The sequence below is a fragment of the Scyliorhinus canicula genome, unplaced genomic scaffold (genome assembly GCF_902713615.1).
Source record: "Scyliorhinus canicula unplaced genomic scaffold, sScyCan1.1, whole genome shotgun sequence".
Lineage (NCBI taxonomy): Eukaryota > Metazoa > Chordata > Chondrichthyes > Carcharhiniformes > Scyliorhinidae > Scyliorhinus > Scyliorhinus canicula.
Window position 1 is genome coordinate 441,758 of NW_024056013.1, and position 12,005 is coordinate 453,762.

The window sequence follows — 12,005 nt, forward strand, 5'->3', positions numbered from 1 at the left end:
TGACCAGATTCATTCAGCTCAATTTCACAACCTGTCTTTGTGTTTTTGTGGGTTCTCTCTCATTCCCTTTTTATTTGTTTTAAATCAATTTAACAGTGTTACAAGGGGAAGATTTGCAGTCAGGAAACTCAAACCAAACATTACATCAGAATCTGAGGATCGCCTAATTTGTTGCAATCTGAATATCAGTGAATTTTGAACATGGAAGGAAAAAGCACCGTTCACAATGAGGAGAAACCATGGGAATGTGCGGAGGGATTCAGAGCCACATCTCAACTGGAAATTCATCATCCCAGACCCTCTGGGGAGAGATCATTCACTTGCTCCGATTGTGGGAAGGAATTCTCTCGATCATCCAGCCTGCTGCAACACCAGCGAGTGCACACCAGGGAGAAACCATTCAACTGCTCCGTGTGTGGGAAGGGATTCGCTCAGTCATCCAGCCTACTGAGACACCAGCGAGTTCACACTGGGAAGAGACCATTCATCTGCTCAGAGTGTGGGAAAGGATTCATTCGGTCATCAGACTTGATGACGCACCAGCGGGTTCACACGGACGAGAGACCATTTAAATGTCCAGACTGTGGGAAGTGCTATAAAGGTTCTCGGGCTCTGATACTCCATCAACGTGTTCACACTGATGAGAGACCTTTTCAATGCCCAGACTGTGGGAAATGCTTTAAAAGTTCCGGGGAACTTATGCGGCATCAACGTATTCACACTGACGAGAAACCGTTCAGGTGCTCTTACTGTGGGACTGGGTTCAAGACATCATCTGACCTCACTGTGCACCAGCGAACTCACACTGGGGAGAGGCCATTCACCTGCTCCCAGTGTGGGAAGACATTCACTCAGTCATCCAGCCTGCTGACACACAAGCGGGTTCACACTGCGGAGAGGCCTTACATCTGCCCCAAGTGTGGGAAGGGATTCACACAGTCATCCAACCTGATGAGACACCAGCGAATTCACAAGTAATTACAGTGAGTGGATTTTGCTGTTAATCACATCCAGGTCTGATCCATCTTCATTGGGGTCTGTTTCTGCTGATGTTAATACATTTCAAACCAGTTACACAGGCTAATAGTCAAGATAACATTTAAATAAATCAGCTTAGGGTTAACATGCTATATTTAATCTTTTTTTAAAATTTAGAATGCCCGATTCATTTTTTTCCAATAAAGGGGCAGTTTAGCGTGGCCAATCTACCTAACCGGCACATCTTTTTTGTTGTGGGGGCGAAACCCACGCAAACACGGGGAGAATGTGCAAACTCCACACGGACAGTGACCCAGAACTAGGATACCTGGGACCTCGGCGCCATGAGGCAGCAGTGCAATCCACTGCACCACCGTGCTGCCCCTATTTAATCTTTTTAACACCTCAAACATAAGTTAGTTCCTTTTGAAGGATCCTCCTTCTCCCCTGTCTTCTCCATTCTCATCTCCAAAAACAACTGCGAGGAGCTCGTGGAGATTCTTTGTCATGAAGATTGAGACAATCCGATCAGATACCCCTGCTGTTTTTCTCCCTTCCTCTAACCCACCATCAAAACTGTCTCAAAAAAAATGTCCCTTGTCTGAGTCATGAACTCACATCTATCTCCAGTTTCTGTCCGGTCTCCTGTCATGTCCCTGTTCAATCTCATCTTGTTTACGAAACCTGCCTTCTGCTCCATTGACCCTATTCTCACTAAACCGCTGACCATCCAACTTCCCCACATTAACTGATATTGTTAACAGTTCTCTCTCTCTTCTGGTGCTGCCCCTCAATTTAAATACACCATCCTCACCCATCCTGTGAAAACAACCCTTGACCCCCAACTCCTTTGCAAATGACCACCCCATCTCCAACCTCCCTTTCCTCTCCAATTTGGTGTCTCCCAAGAATCTATCCTTGGCCCCTCCTGTTTCTCATCTACATGATGGCACGAGAATCCATAGAATCACCACAGTGCAGAAGGAGACCACTCGGCACTTCAAGTTTGCACTGACTGCCTGAAAGTGGACCCTAGCTAGGCCCACTCCCCCTTCCTCTCCCAATAACACCGCCTAACCTGCACATCTTTGGACTGTGAGAGGAAATCAGAGCACCTGGAGGAAACTCACAGATTTGAGGAGTATGCACAAACTACACACACTGTGTGATATTTGCACGTTCTCCCCGTGTCAGCGTGGGTTTCCTCCAGATGCTCTGGTTTCCTCCCACAGTCCAAAGATGTGCAGGTTAGGTGGATTGGCCATGCTAAGTTGCCCTTAGTGTCCAATATTCGAGTGGGGTTACGGGGATAGATCGGGGGAGTGGGCCTAGGTGGGATGATCATTTAGAGGGTCAGTGCAGAATCAATGGGCTGAATGGCCTCCATCTGCACATTGGGGATTCTATTAAAGACAAATGTGGGTTCATTAGAGGACGAGACAGGATTTATTTATAATGGGGAAGAGGGAAATGGCAGAGAAGCTAAATAATTACTTTGTGTCTGTCTCCACGGAGGAACGTAGAAAAACCTCCCAGAAATAAGAGAGAAACTACAGTCTAATGGGAATGAGGAACTGAATGAGATGAGTGAAAAAGTAGCACTGGAGAAATTAATGGGATTGAAAGTTGATAAATACCTGGGACCCGATGATTTACATTGCAGAGTGTCAGAGGAGGTGGCTGTCGACACAGTGGATACGCTGCTGGTCATCTTTCAACATTCTATAGACTCTGCAGATTGGAGGTTGAAAATATAATCCCACTTATTCAGGAATGGGGGAATAAATGGGAATGACTGACTTGTTATCCTGACATCAGTAATGGGAAAAATACTAGAATCTTTTGCAAAGGATGTATTAACAGCAACATTTAGAAAATAATTAACTGATCTGGGAAATTCAGCATGAATTTCTGAAAGAGAAATGATATGTTCCATGGGGCAGCATGGTAGCACAGTGGGTAGCACAGTTGCTTCAAAGCTCCAGGGTCCCAGGTTCGATTATCGACATGGGTCACTGTCTATGTGGAGTCTGCATGTTTTCCCCGTGTCTGCGTGGGTTTCCTCCAGGGCTCCGGTTTCCTCCCACAGTCCAAAGATGTGCAAGTTAGGTCGATTGGCCATGATAAATTGCCCTTTGTGTCCAAAAAAGGTTCGGTGGGGTTACTGGGTTATGAGGAGAGGGGAGAAGTGTGGGCTTAAGTTGGGTGCTATTTCCAAGGGCCAGCACAGACTTGATGGGCCGAATGCCCTCCTTCTGCACTGTAAATTCTATGATTCCAAAGCTGTTGAAAGTTTTCTTTAAGAATATTACCACTGTGTCTGCGTGGGTTTCACCCCACAACCCAAAAATGTGCGGGTTAAGTGGATTGGCCATGCTAAATTGCCCCTTATTTGAAACAAAACATAACTGGGTACTCTACATTAATAAAAAAAAAGAATATTGCTGCAAAAGAGATAAGGGAACCAGTGGATGTGGTGCATTTGGATTTTCAGAAGACTTTTGATAAAGTCCAACAGAGGAGGTTCGGAAACATATGAATGGTGGGTGGGATATACTGGCACAGATTGAGGAGTCACAGACAACAGCGAGCAGGAATAAATGGATCATTTTCAGCTGGGCAGACTATGACCAGTGAGGTATTACAAGGATCAGTATTCGGGCTCCAGTTATTCACAATCTGTGTCAATGATGTGGGTGTGGGGACCAAATGCAATATTTCCATGTTTGCTGATGACTCAAAACTAGGTGAGAATGTGCGTTCTGAGGAGGATGCAAAGAGGATTCAAGAGTATTTGGACAGGATAATGAATGGGCAAGAACATGGCAGATGGATGATAATATAGACAAAATATTGTCTATTATATTGTCTAAATATTGGAACGGTGATGTAGTATATTTCTTAAATGGTGAGAGATTGGGAAGTGCCGATATCCAGAGGGATCTGGGTGTCCTTGTTCATGAGTCACCAAAAGCAGGTGTAGCAAGTGATCAGGAAGGCAAATGGTGTGTTGAACATCATTGCAAGAGGATCTGAGTATCTGTTGGAATTTATTATCAAGTTAGCAATACTTTACTAAAACCAAAACGGTTCAATATCTAAAATCCTGGGGCTTCTGACCTGGTCTGGCTTCGAGCAGAGGAACCAGATTAGAACAATGTGCTGATTACACTCACAGCTCTTTCTAATGTGTCCTCCTTTGAGTATCCAATAATCTCATGGTCTCAATGTGCAGTCACTTATGTAATAGAAATAAACATTAAATCAACACCCCATTGTTTCCTACTTTCTGAGTGTGTTTAATGGAGTCTGGATATGGAGAATTCTGTAAAACCACAATGTATATTGAACCTGTTGGGAGGAAACAATCTGTTACAATTTGAAATGAAGTGCAGGATTTCTGTAAAGCTGTGGCTCCATTATCAGCAAAGCTCTTTTCATCCACGAAGCAGATAAATTACTGAGTGAATCTCTTCCCACACAACCACGACACCTAGAAGGACAAGGGCAGCAGATGTAGGGAACAACACCTCGTGGTAGTTTCCCTCCAAGCCACACGCCATTCTGACTTGGAAACATACCGCCGTTCCTTCACTGTTGCTGTATCGATATCCTGGAACTCTCTTCCTAACAGCGCTGTGGGTGTACCTACACCACATGGACTGAAGAGGTTCAAGAAGGTGGCCCACCTCTGCCTTCTGAGTAAATTTAATGCACCAGTTCTGAAGTGGGAGCCACTCGGGGCAGGTACAACACTTGTCAGGAACAGTGTAAGTCTTTCTCTACACTTTCCCAACAAACACTCCCAAGGTATGTACAGCCCATCTAAGGTACAGAACAAAGTTCTCTCCAAATCATCCCATCACAAACTCACGGGGCAAGTACAGCCCAGGATAGGTACAAAGGAAAACTCCCACTACACGTTACATCAAACAGTGCCAGAGAGTAGGTACAGCACAGCTTTGATAAGGGTAAAATTCCCTCTGCACTGCCTCATCAAACACTCCCAGCCCCTAATGAACTGGATTCTGGGAGGGCATTTACCAGGTAATGGAATGATGTCATAAAGCATCACCATTCAATGGAGCTGGTTCTCTCCTTGTCCCTTTAAAGTGGAAAACGGGAACATCCTGTCTCCAACACATTCCCGCCGTGTTCACACTGGGAACCCCAGGGTGGGGAACTGGGACATTCCTGTCTCCAAACACATCCCACCCGTGTTCACACTGAGAATCCCAGGGTGGGGAACTGAGCCATCCTGTCTCCAAACACATCCCGCCGTGTTCACACTGAGAATCCCAGGGTGGGGAACTGAGACATCCTGGCCGCGATTCTCCGCTGCCCACGACGGGTCGGAGAATAGCGGGAGGGCGTCCCCGACATTTTTCACGCCCTCCCGCTATTCTCCCCCCCCCCCCCCCCCCCCACGGCCGCCCTATGACACGAATCGCTGCCTGCCGTTTTTTATGGCGAACAGCGATTCTCCCCAGGCCGATGGGCCGAGTTCCCAGGCCTTTATGACCGTTTTTACGGCAGCAAACACACCTGCTTGCTGCCGTCGTAAAAACGGCCGCAACATGCCCGTTCTGGGCATCCAGGGCCCCGATTGGCACGGCAGCACCACGGCATCCTGGGCATCCATGGGCCCGCGATCGGTGCCCACCGATCGCAGGCAGTGCGTCCATAACGGACGCACTCTTTCTCCCTCCGCCGCCCCGCAGGATCAGTCCACGGGGCGGACGAGGGAGATGACGGCCCCGCGCATGCGCGGGTTGGAGCCGTCCAATCCGCACATGCGCGGCTGACATCATCGTGCGCGTCAGCCGGCGTGACGATTGGCGCGCGGACTTAGTGACGGTCGCTAAGCCCGCGATGTCGTGCTTCACGGGGCCCGCTGCTAGCCCCACCCGGGGGGGAGAATCGGGTCCCAGGAGGGGGCGCGGAGGCTGCGGTGAAACACGGCCAGTTTCACGGCAGCCTTTACGACTCGCCGCATTTGCGGAGAATCGCGCCCCCTGTCTCCAAACACATCCCACCGTGTTCACACTGAGAATCGCAGGGTGGGGAACTGGGACATCCTGTCTCCAAATACATCCCACCCTGTTCACACTGAGAACCCCAGGGTGGGGAACTGGGACATCCTGTTTCCAAACACATCCCACCCTGTTGACACTGAGAATCCCAGGATGGAGAACTGGAACATCCTGTCTCCAAACACATCCCACCCTGTTCACACTGTTTGTTTAACTATCTTTCCCAAATAACTTACACAGCCTCTTATTATTTTTTATTTTGAGTCCCTGAACTCTGACAGTGATTGGTAAGTGGACCAGGTCTTTATTGGACATTCATTTCCCTCTTTCCGTGTTTATTGAAGCTACAGAGCTTCATATCCTCTTATTTTGTACCTATTGTGGACAATGTTTCACTTTACTGCTCTTTGGGTAAATAACGTAAAATTTTGATGTCTTCAGGGTTTTTACAGTAAGAAGTCTTACAACACCAGGTTAAAGTCCAACATGTTTGTTTCAAACATGAGCTTTCGGAGCACTGCTCCTTCCTCAGGTGTTGTAAGACTTCTTACTGTGTTCACCCCAGTCCAACGCCGGCATCTCCACATCGTAAGAAATAGGAGTCAGCTACGACACCACTACCACTACCTCCTGTGAGATAGCAGTGATGTAGTGGTATTGTCACTGGACTACTAAACCAGAAACCCAGGTAATGTTCTATCACCTGGGTTCGAATCCCGCCACTGCAGATGGTGACATTTTAATTAAATAAAAATCTGGAATTAAAAGTCTAATGATGACCATGAAATCATTGTCGATTGTCATTAAAACTCAACTGGTTCACTCATGTCCTTTAGGGAAGGAAATCTGCTGTCCTTACCTGATCTGGCCTCCATGTGACTCCAGACCCACAGCAAAGTGGATGACTCTTAACTCCCTCCAGGGCAATTAGAGATGTTCAATAAATATGAACAAATTCTTTTTTAAAATCAGTCTATCGAGCCTGGTCCACCATTGAATGAGGTCACTTTACTGCCGACCCCCATAAGAGGCTGCTGGCCTCTCTTCCATGGGCCTGCATGTGTCTGGGTGGGTCTGGGGATCAGTTGACACCTTCCACAATCGGTGGGTACCTCAGAGTACAGAGTGTTTCATAGACATTGGTAAAGACATTCTGGTTTAGTCAGGAAGATTCTCTTTTGCTCTTGTTGGGATTTTGTTTCTGATTTTGATTTATTTTATTTTGATTGAACGACACGTTTGGGAAAACAAGAAAAGAAAGAATGTTGCATAGAAACTAGAATTGCCTATTCTAAATTTCTGTCCTGCACTGACAGCAATGACTTTTGTAAACTCTGTTTATAGGATATTAGAAGGTGATTTGTGGATGGGAAACTCAAACCAAGCATCACATTAAGATCTGATCATCACTTAATTCACTCGGAGCTGAATATCATCAAGCTTTGAATGTCAAAGGAGAAATATTTATCAGTTTTGGCTGCAGGAAATAATTTCAAACATCAGTGAGACTGGAAAAGCACCGAGGCACACACACCCGAGTGAGAGTGTTGCAGTGAACTGACTGTGGAAAGAGCTTTAACCAGTTACACAGCCTGAAAAACATCATACCATTCACAGCGGTGGAGAAACTGTACACGTGTTCTGTGTGTGGACGAGGCTTCAACTGATCATCCAACCTGCAGAGACTCAAACTAATTTGCACTACGAAGAAACCGTGGAAATGTGGGAAGGGATTCCTTTGCCCATCCCAGCTGGAAGCTCATCGACGCAGTCACACTGGGGAGAGACCGTTCACCTGCTCCGTGTGTGGGAATGGATTCTCTCTGATGTCCAGCCTTCAGTTACACCTGCAAGTTCATACTGATGAGAGACCTTTTAAATGTTCTGATTGTGAGAAATGCTTTAAAATCTCACCGGATCTGATTAAACACCAGTTTGTTCACATTGACGAGAGACCATTCGGTTGTTCTCAGTGTGAGAAGAGATTTAGACAGTCGCCTCACCTCATTCAACACCAGCGAGTTCACAGCGGGGAGAGGACGTACACCTGCTCTGTGTGTGGGAAGGGATTCATTTCATCATCCAACCTGGTGAGACACCAATGGATGTTGGTGAGACAAGGGAGAAGATATTCACCTGCTCTGTGTCTGGGAAGGGCTTTACTCAGTCTTCCAACCTGCTGAGACACCAGCAAGTTCACACTGGGGAGAGGCCGTTCACCTGCTCTGTGTGTGGGAAGAGATTCGCTCGATCGTCTCACTTGCTGACACACCAGCGAGTTCACAAATGACTACGGAAGTCAGATTCTGCTGTTAATCACATCATTTGTTTGTTTATGTTGCTGTTAGTAACTCCTGTAACTGAGACACAGTTTAATTATCTGGATATCTGTTAAATAAATTGGTGATGATGAAAGCAGACAATGCCGTTGTAAGCAGATAAGGGTTAGGAGCAGGATCAGACCAGACAACCTGTCTCACCTACTCCGTTATTCAATACAATCATGGCTGATTCAGCCTCGCCTGTTCACCAGAACCCTTAATTCTCTGAGAGTCCAAAATTCAGTCTATTTCAGTCTTAAATATGCTCGACAATGGAAACAGAAAATTTAAATTCATAGGACCAAAGGAGGCCAGGTGGCCCATCTCTCTCTCTCTCGCTCCCTCCCTCCCTCCCTCCCTCCCTGGAACAGTCCCTTGTTAACACTCACCATCCTGCTTCAGCCACTGGAGGATGGTTCACATCAGAGGAGGGGGGATAATAAATAAGAGCTGACACTTTGCACTCAAATGAATGAGGACTCTGAGCTCTGGGAAACTATTAACAAATGTCTCCTTGTGAAACATCAGCTCAGGGTTACATTGGGCAGGAAGAGAGCCAGAAACTAAAACAGGACAAGACACTGAGTTTAACAGAGAGAGAGAGGGAATAGAGAGAGAGAAAGACGAGGATCTGCAGTGGAATAAGAGAAAAAAATGTTCCATAGGAACTAGAATTGTCTGTTATGCATTTCTATCCTCCACTTACAGTGATGACTTTGGTAATCTTTTACAGAGCATGGGAAGGTGAGGATTTGCAGATGTTTAAAGCAGTGAAACAAAACATCATGTCAAGATCTGACAGGCATTTGATTCACCAGGACTTGAATATCATCAGCCTTTGAATGTGGAAGGAGAAATGTTTGTCTATTCTGTCTGTGGGAACAGATTTCAAATATAAGTATGACTGGAAAAGCACCGATCCCACACAATACACACCCAAGTGAGAGTGTTCCAGTGAACTGACTGTGGAAACATCAGTGTGACTGGAAAAGCACCGAGACCCACACAACACACACCCGAGTGAGAGAGTTCCAGTGAACTGACTGTGGAAAGAGCCTCCACCAGTTACACAACCAGAAATCTCACCGTAACATTCACAGTGGGGAGAAACTGTACATGTGTCCTGTTTGGACGAGGCTTCAACTGATCGTCCAACCTGGAGAGTCACAAGGACACCGGCACCATGGAGAAACCGTGGAAATGTGGGGACTGTGGGAAGAGATTCAATTATCCATCCCTGCTGGAAACTCATCAACTCAGTCACACCCGGGCCAGCATCACACAGAGACCATTGAAATGTGGAGACTGTGGTAAAGTTATCAGATCCCCATCAGAGCTGGAAATTCACCAACGCAGTCACACCGGCGAGAGACTATTCAACTGCTCTAAATGTGGGAAGGGATTCACTCAGTTATCCACCCTGACTAGACACCAGCGAGTTCACACTGGGAAGAGGCCATTCACCTGCTCAGAGTGTGGAAAGGGATTCACTCAGTCATCCCACCTCACTGAACACCAGCGAGTTCACACTGGGGAGAGGCCGTTTACCTGCTCTGAGTGTGGGAAGGGATTCATTAATTTAACTAACCTTACTTCTCATCAACTTGTTCACACTGATAAGAGACTTTTTAAATGTTCTGACTGTGATAAGAGCTTCAAAAGCACAAGGGATCTAAAGAGACACCAACACATCCACTCTAGTCAGAGCCCATTCTCCTGTTCCGTGTGTGGGAAGGGATTCCCTCGGTCATTCAGCCTCCTGAGACACCAGCGAGTTCATACCAGGGAGAGACCGTTCCCTTGCACTAAGTGTAAAATGAAATTCACTCGGTTATGCGTCCTGCAGAGACATCAGAAAGTTCACACTTTGGAGAGTCCATTCACCTGCTCCGAGTGTGGGAAGGGATTCATTCAGTCATCTGCCCTGCTGAGACACCACCTAGTTCACACTGGGGAGAGGTCATTCATCTGCTCCCAGTGTGGGAAGGGATTCATTGAGTCATCCCACCTGGTGAAACACTGGCGAATTCACACTGGGGAGAGGCCGTTCACCTGCTCCAAGTGTGGGAAGGGATTTGCTCAGTCCTACCACCTACTGAAACACCAGCAAGTTCACGAGTGACTGCAGGGTTGGATTCTGCTCTTATTGCTTCTGTTAATCACATCCAGGACTGAACTATGTCCATTCTGACAGGGCTTGTTTTCCCTTCCATTAATAATGCCTGTGACTGGACTGGAGTTTAATATTTTGATATGCGTTAAGTATAACAGTGTTTTCTAAATACAGTGTGTTAGGTATTTGTTTTCCCCAAGAGGAGACTAATTGCTGTCCTTGTTGTGATATCAAGTTCAGGAGATTTTTTTGTGAGGAAGTAACCAGGATGAAAAGCAGCTTGTGATCAGCAGCTAGCATTGGGTAGGAATTGCAGGTAAATCCCCAGGGTCTGAGAATCTGGATCCCAGAGTGCTTAAGGAAGTGGCTCTGGAAATAGTGGATGCATTGATGGTTATCTTCCGGGATTTTGTAGACTCTGGAACAGTCCCTGCAGTTTGGAGGATAGCTCACGTCACTCCAATATTCAAAAAGGGAGGTAGAGAGAAAGCAGGGAATTATAGACCAGTAAGCCTAACATCGGTAGTGGGGAAAATGCTTGAATTCATTATCAAAGATAGGAGCTGGTTTAGCACACAGGGCTAAATCGCTGGCTTTGAAAGCAGACCAGGGCACGGTTCGATTCCCGTACCAGCCTTCCCGAACAGGCACCGGAATGTGGCGACTAGGGGCTTTTCACAGTACCTTCATTTGAAGCCTACTTGTGACAATAAACGATTTTCATTTTTTTTTCATAGAATTTACAGTGCAGAAGGAGGCCATTTGGCCCATCGAGTCTGCACCGGCTCTTGGAAAGAGCACCCTACCCAAGCCTATACCTCCACCCCATCCCCATAACCCAGTAACCCCACCCAACACTAAGGGCAATTTGGACTCTGAGGGCAATTTAGCCTGGCCAATTCACCTAACCTGCACATCTTTGGACTGTGGGAGGAAACCGGAGCACCCGGAGGAAACCCACGCACACACGGGGAGAACGTGCAGACTCCACACAGACAGTGACCCAAGCCGGGATTCGAACCTGGGACCCTAGAGCTGTGAAGCATTTGTGCTAACCACTATGCTACCATGCTACGTTATTTCATTTCAAGGACTTTATGGCGAAACATTTAGGAAGCACTAGCAGGATCAGTCAGAGTCAGCATAGATTTATGAAGGGAAAATCATGCTTGACAAATCTGTTGGAATTCTTTGAAGATGTAACCAGTACAGTGAGCCAGTCGATGTGGTACATTTGGACTTTCAGAAGGCGTTTGACAAAGTCTCGCTTAAGAGATTATTGTGCAAAATTAAAGCGCATGTGATTGGGGGAAATGTATTGAGGTGGATAGAAAACTGGCTGGCAGAGAGGAAACGAAGAGTAGGAATTAATGGGTCCTTTTCAAATTGGAAGGCAGTAACTAGTGGGATCCCTAAGGGATCGGTGCTGGGACCCCAGCTATTCACAATATATATTCATGATTTGGATGAGGGAACAAAATGTAACATCTTAAAGTCTGCAGATGATACCAAGTTGGGTGGGAGGGTGAACTGGGACAAGCATACAGGGATTCTACAGCA

The 12,005-nt window shown here is 46.6% G+C and overlaps 1 pseudogene; it reads left to right on the forward strand.

Moving 5' to 3' along the window:
• Nucleotides 1-12,005, forward strand: part of LOC119961530 — a 76,699-nt pseudogene that overhangs the window by 13,822 nt on the left and 50,872 nt on the right.